General features: G+C 43.1%; 1 protein-coding gene across 6 annotated transcripts in view; it reads right to left on the bottom strand.

The window, feature by feature from the left end:
- Positions 1-20,749, bottom strand: part of PLEKHG5 (pleckstrin homology and RhoGEF domain containing G5) — a 1,536,154-nt gene that overhangs the window by 165,746 nt on the left and 1,349,659 nt on the right. The window lies entirely within an intron of this gene.

The raw sequence follows: 20,749 nt of genomic DNA on the forward strand, positions 1-20,749 counted from the left end.
CACAGGGATCCCCATACCTGAATAATTTTGGGCTGTATATACTGTCAACTTGTTTTATTATTCATTTTTCACCCAGGTCTTCACCAAAGCACTGCAGCGTTCCCCTCAGAACACATTTGGGATGCCATTTGATGAGGCCCCTGTCTTTCCGCTCAACTTTTCAGCTTTTTTTGAACATCAGTCACTTGAGGGTGAGTGGCTCCCCTCTCTCCTGCACAGGCCAAAACACTATGCCGCCTTCATCCGAAAAGATTGAACATCCCTGCAAATTGCCTTCAGTTTGGCAAAGCAATCGGGCGATTGTGTTACTGGGCTGTGTATTCATGAGTTCTGTATACCTTTCTTTCGAAAGCGGTGTTTCAAGCCTCATTTTAGTATGAATGACCTATTCCAGAATGAGGCTTGAAACAAAATCTCTCCTCTCCCATGTATTCACATTTGAGGAAAGCACCACTCATGTAAAATATATATGTTCATTCTGCAGCATCTGACACAGTCGACCACCCCACTTTCCTGCACCCCTTACAGGCTTCAAGCAACCAAGAGAAAGCTATTTCTATCAGTGAGAACTCCGAGGACTACTACCCCCCCCCCATCCAACTCATCACAATCAGTGATAAGATGTGACATCCCCCAAAGGTTCTCCATTGAATCCATTGTTTAACCCCTGTATACCCAAGCTTGTCCACTCCTCTGGGTGGTGGTACACTTGGGGGGATTGTGTCAGTCAGACCATGGAGACACCCCAATCATGCATGAGAGATTACTCCTGGATGGAACAAAATAGGTAACAAGTGTATCCCATAAAACATATGCAATGTTCTGTGGACTTCCAAATCATGAGACCAGGGTCTGATCTCAGATAGCAGATGCACCACAGAATCTCAAACTCCGATAAGGAGGATCTGTCCAGAAAGCTTAGGAAACAGTCCCAATGCATCAAAAAAGATATGCAGCCCATGCGTGATGTTATGCACAGAGCTGTGCAAAATGCATTCTTGCCTTATTTACCAATCAGATCCTTAAGACATCCTTTGACCAGAAGTTGTTGATCATATCCAAATCTAGGTGTGTCAGCTGGGGTGGAAGTCCTTTATATGTATAGGAGGAGATCCTGTGGAAAAGTCCTCCCAAAGACAATCATAACCCATCCTATGGATGCAAATCCCTTGAGCTGGCTAGAAGTTTGACTCTTGAGGTCGATGGTTCGCAAGCTCACTCAGCACCAAGATTGATCGTCAGAAGGTGAAACTTACACTTTGTGATTTATGTACCCACTTACCTTCCTTGATAGTGGGAAAAGCATAGGATGTGGGTTGTCCACCCGGTCTTGATTGGTCAAAGGGCATATGGGGCCCATTCATTGGCTTACACAAGAATCACGAGAAACCCTGGTATTGGACCTGTTTAACAGTCAAGAAATCAGAGGGTAAGTCAATGCCGCCTTAAAAAGGATGGATCCTCCATTTTGACCTCCTGAAGTACAGTTGTTTCTGTTTGTCCTCTTCTTTTGAGTACATCCACCGGGAGGAAGTTTACCATGCAGTCGGATCCCAATTAACTAAAACACGCTGGCCATTACTTGACCCTGTAAACGTTGCTCATCGGTTGATCAACTGTTTTTCTGGATCCTACCCCCACTTCTGTCTGATGTGTTTCTTCATTCTCAGTTTTGCAATACATACAAGACCCTATCTATCTTCAGTAATGTGGCTGCAAATTTGTTGAAAACCTTGTGTGCATTGCATCACTGAATCCAACTGGAGTCCTTATCATAATATTGAATCCTGCTTGCCCATAGCACTTTGGTGTCCATCACCAGCAGGGTACACTGTACAGTGACATATATGTGACATTTCCCAGAACACATACAATTGTTTGTGTACCCACATATACCATCCTAAGTACGTGGAGCAGAGGACACACCAATATACCCACTTGGGAACACAACAACCAATACACTTAGCAAATTCAAATGTCGAAAGGAACAAGGTTAATTACACAACTAAAACAAGTTTATTGCAAAAAGAAAATCAGCATATATATTAAAAATAACGGTACATTAATTAAGCCTGAAACGACAAACATAGACATTACATACATATAATGTAAAAAATTCAATGGTGTGAATTGGGCAACGGACACATGTAAAACAAACAATCTAATAACAGCTAATAATGCACTTAATTTAACATTCATAAAATGTGCCTGAGACCTATCGCCCACATCTGGAAAACTGTGGACTCATCAAATGCCGCTGTAAATAGAGCTCCCCCAAGACCTATGGGCCACACCTAACACATAGTGGAGGTACATGGTTCAACCAAATAACCCAATTAAACATTGCATCTAATACTATGCATTCCACTGGGCAAAAAATTGCCAATGTAAGCTTCTAGTTTCGACTACCACAAAAAAACAAACAGTCTTCCTCGGGGTCAGAATGACAACCGGGGTCTTCCATCAATAAGAAAACGCCATTCAATTTAGGGCAGTATTATCTGCCAGAAACAATAACAAACGCAAACAAAAATGCTTTAGTGCTCTGGGCTACACTTTAAATCGTGTCAAGAACTAACAGTGGTATTTTCTGTGTAAGCCGCTGAGCACGGTTACTCCACTTTTGGTTACAGGGATAACCGAGGAGTCAGATGGATGGACAGGCACCCTTCCGGGGAATGCCTCCACGATCGCTAAATGAGTTATTGACATGCCCGATTGAAATTGGCATCCCTGTTATTCAAATAAATAGAAAATGCAAATAAATTCAAATGCATATGTGTCGTGGTGCTGTAATCTGGAAAATGCCAGAAGTGCTCTTTGGAGTCCATGAACTAGTTGACTTAACGTAGCTACCATGGAGGAGGCACTGTTGCAGCAGGTTAGACATGACTGTTTAGCGTTAATGCTTAGCAACACCAGCGAGCTGACCAGGCTTCAGCAGCAACCCCCTCCTCTCCACCCCGAAACTTTGGCCTGTGTGGACTCGCCCTGGCTGACCTACAGAGCCATGGCTGTACAGAACAAGACACAGATGTTGCTGTTAAAAACAGGCCCAGCAATTACATTAGAGCATTTCATTGTTAGCACCTGCATTCATATGCATAATTTTTTGGGCAACTAAAATCGTTTTGTGGGGTGTAACATTGAAGCTGCACTAGTCTAGTCTCATTAGACTGCGTAAAGAAGTTAGATATCCCCCACACAAATAAGCTTGCTCTCCCCCCAACATTGAGGGTTAGCCCCCCAACTCTCCGAAATCGAAATGTAGGTTTGATTGCACCCCTGATGCTCAGACACCAGCCATCGCTGGTCCGCACGTGCAGCCGTTTGTCCTCATTATAATGGATATATGCAGTGCTTTAAGTGGGTCGGGGCCTGCTGGCGCTGGTCCCTGGCAGACTCCCAGAAGTGGGGTTGAGCCAGGGCCCTGCCGGGGCCACACGGTCCCACCACAACATTGGCGGGATGCATTAGCCCGTCGCAGCTACGACGGGAGATGCACCCGCCATTAGGTCAGGCAAGCTGACAGATGTATCAGCCAGCCACAGCATCACTGTAGCTGGCTGGCACTTCTGTCAGTCACTGTAACTTCCTATGGTAACCTCTCGTGCGAGGGGTCACCAGAGGAAGTTACTGTGCCTTTGTTTCCCCAGGTCGCCGAGGCGTCCTTAACCCTCGGCGAACCTGGGGACTCCTCGACATATTTCGAGGTTTATAAAAGATGGCTTGAAAAGAGCACAATTCAAGCCACCTTTTATAAAAGCTTTGCCGACGGACAAAGACGCCTCAGGCTTTGTCCGCCGGGAAAGCTTTATAAAAGATGGATTGAATCATGCACTTTTCAAGCCATCTTTTATAAACCTAGAAATGTTTAACAAAGATGGCTTGAAAACTACACAAACCATACGGTACACACACAAATATATAAATGCTATACATTTGTGTGCGTACCTAACTATGGTTTATGTAGTTTTCAAACCATCTTGAAGTACACAACCATAGTAAGGCACGCAAACAAATATATAAATATAAGCATTTATATATTTATGTGCGTGCCTTACTATGGTTTGTGTAGTATGGAAGCCATTTTTTTATAAACATTGAAATATGTTACATATTTCTATGCTTATAAAAGATGGCTTGCAAACTACACAAACCATAGTAAGGTACGCATCCAAATATATAAAATGTTTGCGTACCTTACTACGGGTTGTGTACTTGTTTAAGACCACGCCCATTCAACAAGCCACGCCCCCAAATGAGCGCCCCCCCCCCCTCGATTTCTTACCTAACTTAAAGCCCTGGAGATATGTGAGAACGGGGCTCCGTTCATTTGAAGCAGCCAGGGTCTACACTGAGGGCACCTAGTGTGGCGCGGGGGAAATGGCCGGCATTTGACGGGCAACCGAGCCCTGCGAGGACCAGCCAGGATATTTCCCATGCACTGTACAGACCATTCCGTCTCGGTATACTTCTAGCAACTAAAAGAAAAGAGCTCAAACAACCCGCATTTGAAGAGACTGCAGCGTGCAGACTAGTGTCCTAGACCCCGTGTCAAGTACAGGATGGTCCCTCGCTAACCCCTAACAGGATTAAAACATGACAACAGCCACCAGCTGGTCAATTACACCACCGGGTGTCAAGAGTTTGGCCAAGAACAGACTTGTTAGTCCATTTCACCAGCACATGAGAAGTGTCTTTGTACACTTTGATGTTCACACACGGTGTCCTGCTTTTAAAAGCTGTGCGTTGCTTTTTGATGCTATAAAGATTAGCCATTTGAAGAAAAAAAAAGAACACACATGTTTTTCGAAGACCACATGCAAGTTTAAGATCCCAGAGGAATGCACATGTTTTTGCTGTGATTTCAGTGTTTGCCACAAACACGAAAACAGCCACCTCCACGCTGGGGCTCCTGGCTGCTGGAATCAGAACACTCGCTGCTTGACGTTATGCAAATGCGCACGACTTAGGACGTCCTAGCTAATTAATGACACAGATACACGAGAGCATTCCCGCCCAGGGTCGCACACATCTGGTGCATGCCAAGACATGACCTCGGGGGTCTCTCGAGGTTAACAGGGCACAGCTTCTCTGGCTGCATAGTTCCCAAAAGTCTGAGGCACATGACTAAGAACAGACAAGCCCCAATGACATGCTCTGTAGGATGACTGAACTGTGGATCCTGGCCATAAGTTACAGGTAAGTGAGCAGTAGGTTCATAAGGCTGGTAGCAATGAAAAAATAGACTGTGAGGCAGGTGTTCAGTAAAGTGGTGAGCGTAGATATCAGGGTCGATAGGGCGATAGACAACCAAAATGCTATTACATTTCAACCAAGGTGTGCATAGGTGAGCAAAATACAATCTTGACTGGCAACTCAACCAGGGTGTGGAGAGCCCTCGACAACCAAATTGTGATTACAATTCACACAGGGTGCACAGGGCCATAGGCGAGCAAAAAGCAATTGGCGTTCACAATCGAATGAGTGTTCCCCTGGCCATAAGGGACTAAAATGCAATCACAGCTGAGAAATTCAAACCAGCTGCATAGTGACCATAGGGGACCAAAATGCAACTACAATGTATTTAAAGTGGCAGGGACTTCGGTGTCCATAATCCATTCGCAACTAAGAAATTCATACAGGCTGCACAGGGGAGCTAAATGGAATTACAATCCAACCAGGGTGCACAGAGCCACTGGAACCGGACGTCAATTCCAAGTAAACAGAAAAGAAGCATAATCATTATTGTAGGCCCTGGAATAATGTAGGCTGGTTCGAATTTGTTTCCCCCAGAAGCAAGGAACAAGATATGGCCGTTTATGTTCAGTGCCTAAAGGCAGGTTTTGGTGCCAGAGGGAGCAAAAGGGCTGCTGCTCGAGCACAGGTCAACACGATTTCCCCATTTAGGGGGTGGCAGAGGAAGGGTGACCCAGCGCCTGGGAGGAATCCCAGGAAGGGGTATGCCCTCGCCCCTGCCAGAGCTCCGCTAAAACGGCTTTGGTCCTTTATGTCTGTAATCGTGGAGTGCCGCGAGCGTGTACCTGTAATCCGGAGTGTGAAGGAGGTTCCTGAGTGATCCACGATGTCCTAGGTACGTGTCAACTGGGCGAATATTGATACAGGGACCCAACACAAGTCAACCGCCATCGGGGTGACACGTGTGGTAGCCGTTGCTACCTTTCTGCACCACAGGACAGCACCGGAAGGGTTAATGTGGGTGGTAACAGTGCTCCCACTGAACCGAGATGCTGGGAGAGAAGTAAGAGGGTGGAACAAGAGAGTGAGGCAGGGCCGAGCACAGAGCCGAAGACTGGGCAGAAGGCGGCGAGCTGAGTGAGGGCTAAGGCGGAACACTAAAGAAGAGCACAGAACAGAGTAAAAGAAGGAACTAGAAGCAATGGTGAACTCTCAGAGTGGAGGAAGGAGAGCCGAATATAGAGTGTGCGCAACAAGCGCTGAGACACACAGAGAGGAAACCGGATGTTGCTTAAAAGCAGTTCAGCTGAAGACGAGGCTTCCGGGTATGGGTCCTGGCAACAGGGCTATGCTTGGTACTGTGCATGCACTGGCCGGAGACAGAGGCCTTCCGCGCACCCAGTGGCAACGAGGATGCCATTGGAAGGGAATGGTGATTAATCACAGGCTCTCTCCTGGAAACCAGGAGTCCACCACATGCCGTGACCGGACCAGCACCAACAATGGAAGAGCCTCCAACCGCCAGGTACGGAAGCAGGGTTGCAACCATGAGGTCAGGCAGTGGGTGGAGCCACGAGGCATGACACTTTAACAGGCAGCACCTTCCCCTGAACAACTACAGTTTCTGATCATGGCAGAATCCTCCTTCCAACAGGCGAAATCCGTACCTGAAGGTACCAGCACCCAGGTTGCAGCACACAGATGCCCCAAAACGTGATTACCACCCGGCAAATCCATATAGTATTGAGACCACATTTTGGAGATCGTGAACACAATTACAGAGAGACACAGCGTGACCATGTCATGCTCCAAGAGTGGGCATGCATGGTTGGGGTGGAGCCTAAGGTCAGCATAGTGTCCATGTTTTGTAGGTGCTTCAATAACCAGGCCACGGGGCTGCCCACTTGTAGAGTTGCCCCATTTCTGGGTAGGTTGAAAAAGAGATGTAAGGCCAAAGAGCAAATGCCCGATGGTCTAAATAACCTTTTTTTAAGGCTGGATTTATGCATAAATCTGATGCAAGTGTTAGTATAAGATTGCCCTAAAGGCACTCCTTCAAGTAAGTTCTGGGTTTAGTAGATCTTAATCAATAAGCAACAGACAACACATTGCAACCTTCTCTCGACATCAGCATTGAAGTGTAATAGGAGAATATACACAACTCTGAAATACTCTGATCACATTTCTACCACGAGAAGAGAAGTACATTGGCTACCAATCAAAGCAAGAATTGAATTTAAAACTATTGGCTATTACACACTGATGCTTGCACCATAATGCTCCCTCCTACCTTATCCCTTGCATCTCAGCCAAACCCAAGGTACACCCCCTTTGCTACTCTTCTTGCCTTGAAATGAGTACACCCAGATTTAACCGTAATCGAGCACGAGGCTCCAGCTTCTGCCTTATCATGCCCACCCTTCCGAATATTCTCCCTGGACATATTACAAATGGAACTTCACAGATTGCCTTCTCGAAACTAAACAATCATTTTCCTGTTCCAGTTTACATTGACTCCGAATAACTATGTTTCACCTGACTAAAGTATGGCTTGTTTGTCTTGTACCAGCGCTGTGATACCTTTGGGTTTGGGCACTACATAAATGCAAAACTAAACTGAAGCCATCCCTGAGGAGGGTGCACCTCCACTCCTAGAGTGTAATGGCAAATACCCTTTAAAACAGGGTTTTCAAATTAAAGAGCTTTAAAGCCATCCAGGATAAGAGTAACATCTCTGTGTTTGCAGAAACATTCCCTTTCAGATGCTCCCCTCACCTCCGCCCACACAAACTTACAGCTGAATTAGAAAACTGGGGCACTTAAAAAACACGATAAACAGTGCACTAGACCAGGCTTTGCCAAATCTCTTGCATCACATAACTTCTGACACTGTGTGTTGTGTGCTGCATTCAGCAGCATAGAAGGTGGGCAGAACATGGCATGCTTGAATTCATTATATATTTTGGATCAATATCCAGATTCAGAAATAAATAGTATGAAAGTGTTGGGAAACTCTGTAGTGTGGTACATGTTGAGAACGCTATCCCCTCATAATTTCGATATGGGTGTTGGTGCTAGCATGCATATGCTTTGTGAATTTTAAACAAATGCCTTTGCGAGAGTTCCTATTGGCAGCGCTGCTTTGTGCAATCCTTGAAAAGAAGTTCAAGGTGATGCTTAAAGGCCGTCGGCAAAAGATGCATTCATGGTTAATTTTCAAGGCACCAACATGCCAGATCCTCCAATTATTGGACACATAGTTCCATTTCAGGGCCATTCAGGAGCAATATAACCCCTGGATGGCCTTAGGCAGCCTGAGACGTGCTGATGTGAAAGAAATAGGACTTGTTTTTCTTGCATTTTAAGGAGATCCGGCAGACAGGACTGGAATGTATACAATATTTAGCACTAGAAAGCCCTACTGGACTGGGATCACTCGCATACTGCAAACCGGACAAGTACACTTTTCAAAATCTTCAGATAAGTGGCCAAACCAGAAATAACTGAGAATAACCCTCATACCTCCATTCCATCGGCAAAGCTCTTCTAGGCTTCTTCAGGATAAAGATTTTTAAAAACAGAGATTACAGCCGAGAAAAATCAGACAAACTCATTTGTCTTCTTCCTCTCACCCCTGGAGAAGGAAGTGACCTTGACATCACACCAGGTGAGTCATGTTGCAAGGAAGATCAAAGCATATAGGCTTCCTTCCGAACCATGCCCTATGTAAAAAGATCAAGGACTACATCAAACTCTAGACTATGACTTATCCGAGCGAATCCATGCATCCTGATCCAAGGCTCTATCCCCGTCTGCCCTGAAACTGGTGATAAACATGTTGCTTCAGAAAAGCCAATCATAAACCCTAAAGAAATGACATTTCCATCCTCAAGCGAGATTACAGTGGGTGAACCTGCTTAATAAATGTAGGAACACGTGGATGTGACCAATACCATCTACGACTGCCATTCAGAGTTTCCACTGCTTAGGAGGAACACATCAAATGTTGCAGGGATTGGACACTATGACTATGACTATGCCATCACTTGATTCAACCTAAAGTCCTGATCCTAAATGAACAGTGTCCAATACAGCACAGCGTGGACCACAGCATTCTAGTGGGCCATCTGAAATGGCGAGCAGGAGTAACAAGCCTTGTGATTCAGCATAGCTGTTTCTTTGGAATTAACCAGAGTCAGCAAATCAGAATCCGCAACAGCTCCTCATTGACAAAAAGACTATCCTATGGCAAACCTTCAAAAAGTGCTCCGTCAGCCTTCCATCAAATAACCAAGGTGTATTTATCCAGAGCAATCCGTCCATATCAACGGCAGTCTGTATCCAGATAATAGCAGTCTAGAGATTGCGTTGGAGGGATGACGAAGAAGCCAAGAGAATGACATACTAAATAAGACACATCATTCTGGATGAAAGATGCATCTATGCCCAAACACTGACAAAATCAAGATAATATTCACTGGAGACCGATTGGGAAGTTAAGCCCTATTTGAAAGAATAGACAATCCAGTGGCAAGGGAATGTTAGAACCTAAAGAAACTGGACCTCGTGATCACCGGTCTGCAGGAGCTCCTTTAATTCCCAGAGGATTTTAAACTAAGATTTTAAATCCTGTACATTGTCTATGGAGCCATCAAAGGATTAGGATCAGAGTGCCCCCGGGATGCTGGCCTGCACTATGTCCACATACGCCACCAATGATTAAGTAATGGAAACCATGTTGGCCAAGCCAGATTCAAACAAAAGAAAAAGTCTTGAAAAAAATCCATGTGCCTCAACTCTGACCACAGCTGAAACCTCTCCCTGGCTTGCCAGTTTTTAAGAGTAACCTGAAGACCAATCTCTTCTAGTAGGATTAAAACCGGACTCCATGGGAGTTCTAGTGTTGGGCCACTTCAACGGACTGAACAAAACCTGAATTGAAAGCACAGCCAAGCTGCTTAGGAGGGTGACCAACCCGACAAGGAATCAGGTGGAGCTCTTGGTAACCACCCAACAGAGAAAAGGACCCAAGCCCACATTCTCCACAAAGCAACCAAACACTTGCATACTGCATGCACGCCGCTCCAACAGACAGCAGAGGAAGCTAGCCACAGAATCACTGAGTCAGTCAGTAATATCTAGCAAGTTTCCTCTTATTCTGTTAATTACACATCCTGTCAAATGGCTACTAGGCGGCGTGCTAATGCATTATAAAACTTAGAAATAAAAAAAGAAAGGGCCTAATACAGGTGCAGATTTCATTAAAAATCGTGACCCCAGAGCCTTGGGAGAGAACGGAATCTGCCCAGGGAAATGAAAATATTGAGGAGCTGGTCACATATCCACAGCACAGACAACTTTTCCAATTATTGTAAAAGCATTGTGAGATAATTTTAGATTAGTCCTAGCAACATTTCAGAGGCTTGTCCCTGTCTTTGTGACTATCTTGTTCAGCCCAGCCATGATGGGAAACTTTTGTTAAAGAGTGTGACGTTCGAGGTGGTCTATTCTGAGGTTCATATGGTGTGTGTGTCATTGGTTGCCTACCCCTCCCGCCTTACTTCTTTTACTTTTGCACACTCTGATGCAAAACGTGCAGTTAATCTAAATAAGGTGAGCGATTTCTCTGTAGAATTGTTATACAATGACATTTTTTTGAGACTTCTATTGTAGTGTATTAAAAGTCTGTTGATGTATTAAAGAAGTTTGCAGTAGAATGTGTATATTTCTTCCTTTTTCCATCTGCTTGCTATAAAAAGATGTAAACGAAGGAGTAGTCTTAGCAATGAATGGTGGTGGTGCGAGTTATGGTTGCTTAGCTTACCATAACTGCCGACTGGGCTTTTTCAGTTTTACTTGTAACCATAACATCCCTTTAACAAAGTTTTTTCACTGAATTTCATAGGTTTTTATTAGTGCAACTTAACCATAACGTCCCTTTAACAAAGTGTTTTTCTGTGAATTTCATAGGTTTTTATGAGTGAAAATGTTTCATAATGTTACATCAGTGTATATAAGTTATTAATAATTTCTCTTTTAACATACATTAAAGAACTATAAACCTTGTTTAACAAACATATTTTTGCAATGCATACTGATTTGCAGCCATGGTCAGTCTCCACAATCCATGGGGCATGGACTTAAGCAAATCAGAGTAGACAGTTGTCTTTGCCGAGGGTCAGGCCCACTGCCCACGGCAGAAAAGTTATATCACTATTTTTTGTACTTATTTTTTGACACTTTCAAAAAAGTTAAGCACAGGACAGATTTGCAAAAGCATGCTTTCAGGTACTTGTTGATGCTCCTCGCACAAGTTTGCTGCAATCCCATCCAGCACTTTGGGCTGCAGCCGCAAGCAGAGTTCTTTTTCCCATTTAAAGCCAGGACTTTGGCCATGCAGCATGCCCCAATAAGTAACTCAGAGTATGTATTCGTCCTTGCAGACAGCAAGGCCCACTGTCCATGCACCAAAGTTATATCACTATTTTTTGTACTTACATTTTAACACTTTGGAAAAATAAAACACAAGACAGATTTGCAAAAGCATGCTTGCAGGCCTTGCTGATGCTCCTCACGCAGGATTGTTGTAATCCATTCCAGCACTTCAGACTGTAGCCACAACCAGAATATTTTTTCCCATTCAAACCTAGGGTTTTGGCCATGCCACATGCCCCAATAAGCAAATCAGAGTACACATTAGTCCTGACTCAGAGCCAGGCCCATTGCCCATGCACCAAAGTTATAGCACTATGTTGTACATACATTTTGACACCTTAGAAAAAATAAAACACAGGACAGATTTGCAAAACCAGGCATTGATGTTGTTGCGGATGCTCCTCGTGAATGTTTGTAGCCATGAGCAGAATTTATTTTCCAAATTCAAACCTAACCTGATTTCAAAAAACTTTACCACATAGGTGGTCCATGGTGGCCATCCCACTTTAACCCCACTGCTGGCCCCTCGTGGTCATGGCGAGTAGCCAGATTGTCCGAGTTATGACCTTTGGCCATGAACCAGACAATCTGGCCACTGCCCATGGCCACAGGCTATACCTCAGTCACCAAATGCATATCAGTAATGTTTCTACCTACATTATGACACACTTCCAAAAATAAAGCACAGACACATCTGCAAAACCATGTTCCACGGACACATCTGCTCCTTGCATGAGTTTGCTGCAAATCCATCCACGTTTTATTTTTTAAAGTGTCAAAATATACGTACAAAAAATGGTCATATAACTTAGACCCCACTTGACAAAATCCATTCAGATTTTGCACAAAAATTCAAGGTTGGGTCTATAATATTTCTGAAAACATTTGTGCATATTCATCCGACAGCAACAAACTTATAAGCCATTAAAAATGTTGACACCCCCTCCTCGTAACTATGCTCCCTCTTGACAAAATCCCACCAAAGTTTACAAAAACATTCATATTTGGGTCCAAAATCATTTCGCAAAACTTTGTGCAGATTCGTCAAATGGCACTCAATGTAAAATCCTTTCAATTATTTTGGGACTTCCACTCTAATCTTGCCCCTCTTGGCGAAACGGCACACAACGACTCTCTAATGCTTAAAAATGCATTGATGTCCCCGAAAATCTGAGCTGTTCGCAAACATCACAGGACTGTCCCCGAACATCAGAGATGTTCACTGACTCTGTAGAACAAAAAACACCCGATTTCTGTTTTTTATGTCCTCAATACCCCTCAGATCCCAGAGATAGTTTCATTAGTTTGCCAAGTGCAATGTTGTGTTTAATATGTTTTTACTGTGATGTCTGCGGACTGCGGGTGCTGTTCGTGAATACAACATGGCATCCGTTTCAAAGGTTTTGATGCACCCGACGTTTTTAGTTGACAAATCAGCTAGCACTTATGATGTCAGCGAATATCACGCTGCCCTCTGATTAGTCCAGAGGCGTCCAGTGACTCTGAATCAGGAAGTAAGTCCACGGACTGGACCCAGATATCACAAATAGTTTTGTCCTACTTTTTGGCCATATTTGTTAACTACTGAACATATTTACACGTAATCTACAAAAGCACACTTTTGGGACCAAGTCGCCGCTCCAGGCACAAATTTGCTAAAAATCTATCCAGCGGTTTGAGCTGTAGATGTGAGCAAAATTTGTTTTCCATTGTTTCTGAGGATTTCCACATATTTTTGTACCACACCCACAGGTTTTCTCCCTCTGGACAAAACCGCACCAAACTTTGCAAAATCATTCTGAGGGGCAGTTGTTCTGCAAAGTTTGCAGAGGATCCTGTCCAAGGCAGACAAAGTTATAAACCGGCCAAAAAGTGCTATTTCTATGAGTTGAGTAACTTAAATATTACACGGCCTGCGGTAGCGGGCGTGTAGTTATGGTTAAGTTGCTCAACCCATAGGAAGAGCACTTTTTGCCAGCTTATGACTTCACCCCCCATGGACAAATCCTCAGGAAACCTTGCAAAAAAAAGTACATGGCCCTATCAAGATTGATTCTGCGAAGTTTGGCGAGGTTTCGTGCAGGTGGAGCAAAGCTATAAGGGGGTCCCAAAATGTGTGGTTTTCCTCAAAGACGCAATGGAAAAAAAGTTTTTATCATGCCTACAGCCCAGAGCGCTGGATGGATTTTCACCCGCAGTGGTGGCTTGGTCCCGAAAGAGTGCTTTTGTAAATTTGGTTTAAATCTGTTCTGTTTTTTTTAAAAACAGACAAAAATTAGGTAAAAAAACATTTGTGATATCTGTATTCAGTCGGCGGACTCACTTCCTGTACGGTCCGCGAACGGGCCTCCGATTGGTCCAGAGGGCGGCGTGATGTCCGCCGACATTGGACGCGCTCAATGATTGGACAGTGAAAAGCATGAGGTGCGTCATATTTTTGGTAAACGCCAGCCATGTTGGATTCGCAGCCACGCCCCTTGTCCGCGGTCATCGCGTTAAAACCTATTAAAAAAACACAACATTGCACTTCAGCTTAGAGCCCTTTGGGTAACGTGCATGCAATGGATAGGGATGCAGAATAACTTTGGCACCAAATAATCGAAACAATTCAGGAAGATGGCAAAGTGTTGCTGTTTTAATGTCAATCAAACAGGGAGTTACAACAGACATCAGCGGACGTTCGCGCGACATCTCGGCTCATTTCACATAAAAACATCTTTATATATTAAGAAATCATACGCAATGTCATACTACGTGGTAAATGAGAAAAACCGACGAATAGTGGTGATAGGCTTAAGGGGAATATCAAAGTATACTTTCTATAAGGGGTGGGATTGTGGTTGTATATCCACTGTCAGGTGGACAATTTATGCCTAACTCTAAAACATGTGATTTTCAACACTATTAAGTACACATTGGCTCTAAAACTATGAGGCTCTTCGTTATATGGCCCTCTACAATTGGTTGGCACTCTCATGCCATGTCTGGAACATTCGGTTCACTTAGCAGCATACCCAAGTTCCAGGAGTTGGACTTGACTTTACCTCCCCACACAATTAGCCCAACGTCTCTCATCACCCATGCCTTCTGCCATTAAGATTGTCTTTGAACTTGCTTGCAGAGTATTCTCGTCTATGGGAGTGTGAATACGCACTATCGTTGTTCTAGAACTCCAAGCTCAACTCTATTTCCATGTTTGGCTCAAGTGACAGGAGACCACAATTTGGACCAATTTGCAGCATTTAAATATCTTAAATATCTTAAATGAATAAAACTTGGCATGTTTGGTGTTCTTTCTTTGAACCTTAACAAGGGATGATTCTGCTTCTCATGTTCACCGCCTTCAAGAATAGATACCCGGCCTTGGCTGCTTTGACTTTGATACCTGGCCAAACAGACTGGCCATTCGTATCCATGATCTCAGCTAATTCTTGCTGCGACACAGTTCTCGGCCTTCCCTCTCCATGGGTCTGGGCTTACTAAATTCATGACAACGATGACCAGCTTCTATACAATGGCAGCTTTGCCAGTCTATTCACTATGTATAGCCAGCTTGTAAGATTACTTAGTCTACTTGAGTTGCTGCATTTGTATATTTATTGAACAGCTGTTATTCAACAGATGTTCGGGGACATCCATGACTATTTTTGAATTACAGGGTTGGTGAAAAGCTGTTTTTAAATGGCTTATAACTTTGGCACCACCCAATGAAACTGCATGAAACTTTGCAATATCATTCTAGGCCTGCCCATGAATTGGTGCTGCTTTGCCAAGAGGGAGCAAATGTAGAGGGGGGTCCCAAAATATTTGAAAGGCTTATAAATGTAGTGCCATTTAACAAATCTGCAAAACTGTTTACAAAAAGATTTTAGAAATGTAATGGATTTGCAAAGTTTGGTGGGATTTTGTCACTAGTGGTCAAAATTAGAGAGGGGTCTCAATATTTTCAGATGGCTTATAACTTTGTTGCCATTTGACGAATGTGCACAGACGTTTGCAGACAGATTATAGACTGAACCTTCAATTTGTATGCAAAGTCTGAATGGATTTTATCAAGTGGGGGCTAAGATATATTACTATTTTTTGTACATACATTTTGACACTTTTCAAAAAATAAAACGAACGGATTTGCAGCAAACTCGTGCAAGGAGCATTGGCAAGGACCTCAAAGCATGGTTTTGCAAATGTGTCCTTGTTTTATTTTTTGAAAGTGTCATAAAGTAGGTACAAAAAATTGTGATATACCTTTGGTGACTGAGGTATAGCCTGTGGCCATGGGCAGTGGCCAGATAGGGACCAGCTATGTGGTAAGATTTTGCGAAATAGGTTTAGCTTTAAATGGGGCAAAAAAATTCTGCTCGTGGCTACAGCCCGTGCTGGACAGGATTGCAGCAAACTTGCACGAGGAGCATCTGCAAGGATCTGAAAGCATGCATTTGCAAATCTGTCCTGTGTTTTACTTTTTTGAAAGTGTCAAAAAGTAAGTACAATAAACAGTGCTATAATTTGCTGCCTGGGCAGTGGGCCGGGCCCTCGGCAAGGACAAATGTCTACTCTGATTTCCCTATTGGGGAATGGGGCATGGCCGAAGCCCATGCCACATGGATAGTGCAAACTGGCCATGGCTGCAAGCCATGAGCACTGGCCATTGGTCACATTATTAGGGTGTAGTGGACACTCAACTAGGATGCAGGGTAGGTGCAGTAGATAACAGGGGTGGTTTGATAGGGCTGGGGTGATGGTCGAGCCTCATGCTCAAGACGATTCAACCATGACTTGCATCCCCAGCATGCACTACTGATAACACACATCAGTATGCATTGCAGAAAATATGTTTGATAAAGGAGGTTTACAGTTCTTTCATATATGTTAAAGAAGAATTATTAAGAATGTGTATACGGTGATGTAACATTGTGAAACATTTTCACTCATAAAACCTATGAAATTTGCATAACAAAATTTGTTAAAGGGACATTATTGTTAAGTTGCACTAATAAAAACACATGGAACTCACTGAAAACACATTGTTGAGGGGACGTTATGGTTAAGTTGCACTAAAAAACATGAAATTCAATGAAAAAACTTTGTTAAAGAGACGTTATGCTTACAAGTAAAACCGAAAAACCCTTGCAATTCACCAGTTATGGTAAGCTAAGCAACCATCACTTGCACCACCTACGTGCATTGCTAAGACTAACACCTAAGCCATCAAAGATGACATCACCAATGAAATCACATATTAAATCAATTTTGATAAAAAGACTCTAAACGGAGTTGTGTTTATAATGTTAGTAACAAGATGTCTGTGGTGATCAGGAGACCTATCATGAACTACTAAAAGTAGTAAAGAATGCACTCATCTGAACAAAACATGATATTAGAGAGTAGGTTGTTAATACTGGAATGTAATTATACATACAAATCGAGAATGGCTGCAGCATGCACTATAGAAGTCAAATATGCTTAATCTGGTAATTTTGGATAGTTATATAATGAATGGTACCTTATGAGGGCTTTGAGTAATGATGAACATGGAATAAATAGCTAATAGTTAACAATTCAAGATTTACTACATACTTGTGCGACTATAAACAATGCATATGAAGATCCACAATACATACAAATTTTAGGCACATACAGGGAAACTTCAGTAAGGAGGAAAGAAACAACACCAGCAAAAAGTTACGGTGACATTAGACTATATAATGAAGTACACAAATGAATTGTGTGTTTGAGGCTTGATTATTTTCCCATGTACGTGCACCATGAACGGAGGCCAAACGCTAAGGAAAGTGCCTTAACAGCATACAACAAAGTTCAGGTCTACATATATACCACCGTTTGATTTTAAAAATGGTCTCTATAATTGAACACAACCACGTGCCTTAGATATGTCATTAAACAAAATGAAGTGGCCCAGATATGTGATGTCATCAATGACATTTGTGATGTCATCTTTGATGTCCTGGATTTTAGTCTTAGCAGGGCACAGAGGTGGCACGAATTATGGTTGCTTAGTTTACCATAACTGGACAATTTCAAGGGTTTTTTGTTTTTTCTTAAAACCATAACGTCCCTTTAACAAAGTATTTTCAGTGGATATATATCTATCAGATTATTATTTAGCCCTGGGAATTCAAACTAACACATAGTTCTACCAGCTATAACTGGAAAGATGTGTGGTCAAGTGCCTAAATAGCATATCAGGCTCAAATCCCACCTTCACCACTTTACGAAAGTGTGCGTGATCCAGTGACAGTCATTTTATCTCACTGTGCCTAGCTGTGCAAATGTGGTGCTCCTAGAAGTGATTCAGGTGGCAGTGTACATTATGAAAAACAATCACTGGCAATGCCAAAGGTTTGGGCTTTTGTGAAGGCATAGGAAAGGCACTTGCCTGGCAGTGCTGTAGTGCTGTTAACTGACTATTGGTTGTAGCAGGTGCAAAATGGTGCCAGTACCTGGGTATCTAGTAGTAGTGCTGGCCAATGTCAAATACTTCTATACAAGCCAAAACTTTTGGATTTGCCAATGCTCATTTTTTACAGGACTTCAGTGAAGGACACGCATAGTGCTTATAAATTGAGTAGCTGAAGGCAGACCTGGTGAAGACATTTTATTACACCAGTAGCGCGTTTACAACTCCAGTTAACTCATTAACTCTCAGAATACTTCAGTCTCAGAGTGCAATGTTTGATGATAAGGCTTGAATAAAGTAAGCTCAAAGAGTTCCCATGATGAGTGTTTTGGGCGGGAAGAGGCAGGAACTGGGTGGGAATGGTCATAGGATTTACCATGGCTATGGGCAGTCAATGGGTGGGAAAATACCCAAACGCCTTCAAGGTTTGTGTCCCTCCTCATATGCCATTTCTCTCTCCCTGCACTGTAATTGAATAGATTTGGCTAATAGGTGGCACTTAATAGCCCAAGCTAAAAACACCACTCAGTGCGCCATTGACCAAGCGGACAGTAATGACTGTAGTTACACTTTTACCAGAGAGCAAAATGATAGAATAAACTATGCTGCAGAAATAAATGCTCTGCAGCAGCAGCATTTAGATGAGAGCACTTCAGGCAATGGTGATATGCATGTGATGATGAAAGTGAACTTTTTTTGCAACATTGTGGCATACTTCACTCTGTGTAATCATTATTTGTAAGTATATTTCAAGTTTATATTACAACGATTCAGGGATGTCATCTAGGGGTCGCCAGAGGTCGCAAATGCGACCTCTGTGGTCTCCCTTGCGACCTCTAAATAAAAAAGCAAAAAAAAAAACATGTTTTTGTAAGGCAAGCTCCTAGGCTGTGGCCAGCACCATGTTGCTCTTTAGTTCTGGGGTGGCTGGCTTTCTTGTTTAGGCCCCTTAAAAAAAAAATAAGAAAAATAAGAACAGGAGTGCCACAAGTCAAACACTTTCAGCACTGACCCTAAATAAGAAAGAATTGGAATACCAAATAATGTGACTTTCTGGAATTCTATACAATAATTGCAGGTTTATTTCAGGCATACTTCAGGGGGTGTGTCACTGATGTAGTCTGTTCTTAATCGCCTCAACTCAGCCTTTCATCCTTCTGAGGTCAATAAATGAGTACCAACACAGTGAAATGGCGTGTATATTTTTTCTATATAAAGCGCTTAAGCGTAAGTGCTATATAATAACACATCCTTATCATTTGGTCATGGACGTCTGCTTCCATTCATAGTCATTTGGTAATATGTGCCTATACACACTGATTTTAAATATACATATGGTGATCCATTCTTGTATGAAATGTACATCACATTATAGTGATATCATAACCATATTTTTCGTAGTGTACGCTGCTGTCTGATGCTACTTGCTGCTTCGTCAACGAGTGAAAGGTCATGTATCATCGCTTCCCGCGATATCACTTTGAGGTGGGGTCAAATGACATCACTTACTGTGATGTCATCAGAGGGTCAAAGGTCGTGTGATGTCACTTCCGCTACCCCTGGCATTTTGGTGAAATGACGTCCCTGCAATGATTTTATAAAATCAAGTGGGGTTGCAGTGCTGCATTTTCGACCAGGGTGCAATATTGTCTAGGAGCTCCCAGGCTTTCATAGACACTTACCTGTCCACGTGACATACCTTTCTACAGATCTACCAGCCCCTTAGAGGAACTGATCTGTGCAGACTTCTATCCAGGCGGACACATCTACCTTCACCACCGAAACATACAAGACCCACCGCCTTAATTGAATCACGCATAAGGGCTGCGCTACAGTCGGCTCACACCAGCGCACTACGTAGACCCCTGAACTATTGAATTACTAATACCTAAAGCATGAGACAAGATAAATATTAATTCTTGGTTGCCTCCAAGTGACACATCAGAACTGCTGTGCTTTTGCTATTTTGTATACAGTTTCTACTGTTTATTTTTAGGAGCTGCATCTATGTCATACCAGAGAACTGCATTTGCCTAAACGGTCCCCACAGGATGTGATGCTCCCCTTTCTATGTGAACTTTTCACTGTTTTAAAGCTTTGTCTAATCAACTGTTGTATTTCTTCAGGCTTTTCCCGACACATGCGTCCTACATTATATGTACAACTTTGTGTGTGTGAATGTTTTGCCAGGTAAATCTGATCATAGCCAATAAATGTTCAACGTGATTAGTTTGGAGACATAGTTTAGTGCGCTTTGTTCTGATATATACAGAACTACACAGCTCCACTGAGAGCCAAGGCTTGTAAAAGCACAGAACTAAGGCCCATATTCACAGAATGTTTTCCAAAGAGGTTTTGCCATTATAAAACGCTTCCATGAATTAGGCCCTACATTGTTTACACGCCATTGCATATTCATGGATTCAATTCGCTGAAATTAACCCGTTGCTTTTTTCCTGTGGGGGTCGGGGGGGGGGGACCCTTGTTGTATTATGTTAATGTAGCCATAATCCCCGATGGAGTAGGTGCACAGACCATTGTGTGTTCTAGCAGACCTACATCCAGACATTATGAGGAATTGCTCGGTCCGAGACCGACCGACGTGGCTCCAGCCCTACCAACATTTCAAAGGCATTTCCCTGTCTTCGGGGTTAACTTGTTCGGCCCAACTACGCCCCATCAGACCCGCCTGGT

This window comes from Ambystoma mexicanum, chromosome 8, assembly GCF_040938575.1.
Source record: "Ambystoma mexicanum isolate Mex_15411 chromosome 8, UKY_AmexF1_1, whole genome shotgun sequence".
In the NCBI taxonomy this organism is placed as follows: Eukaryota; Metazoa; Chordata; class Amphibia; order Caudata; family Ambystomatidae; genus Ambystoma; species Ambystoma mexicanum.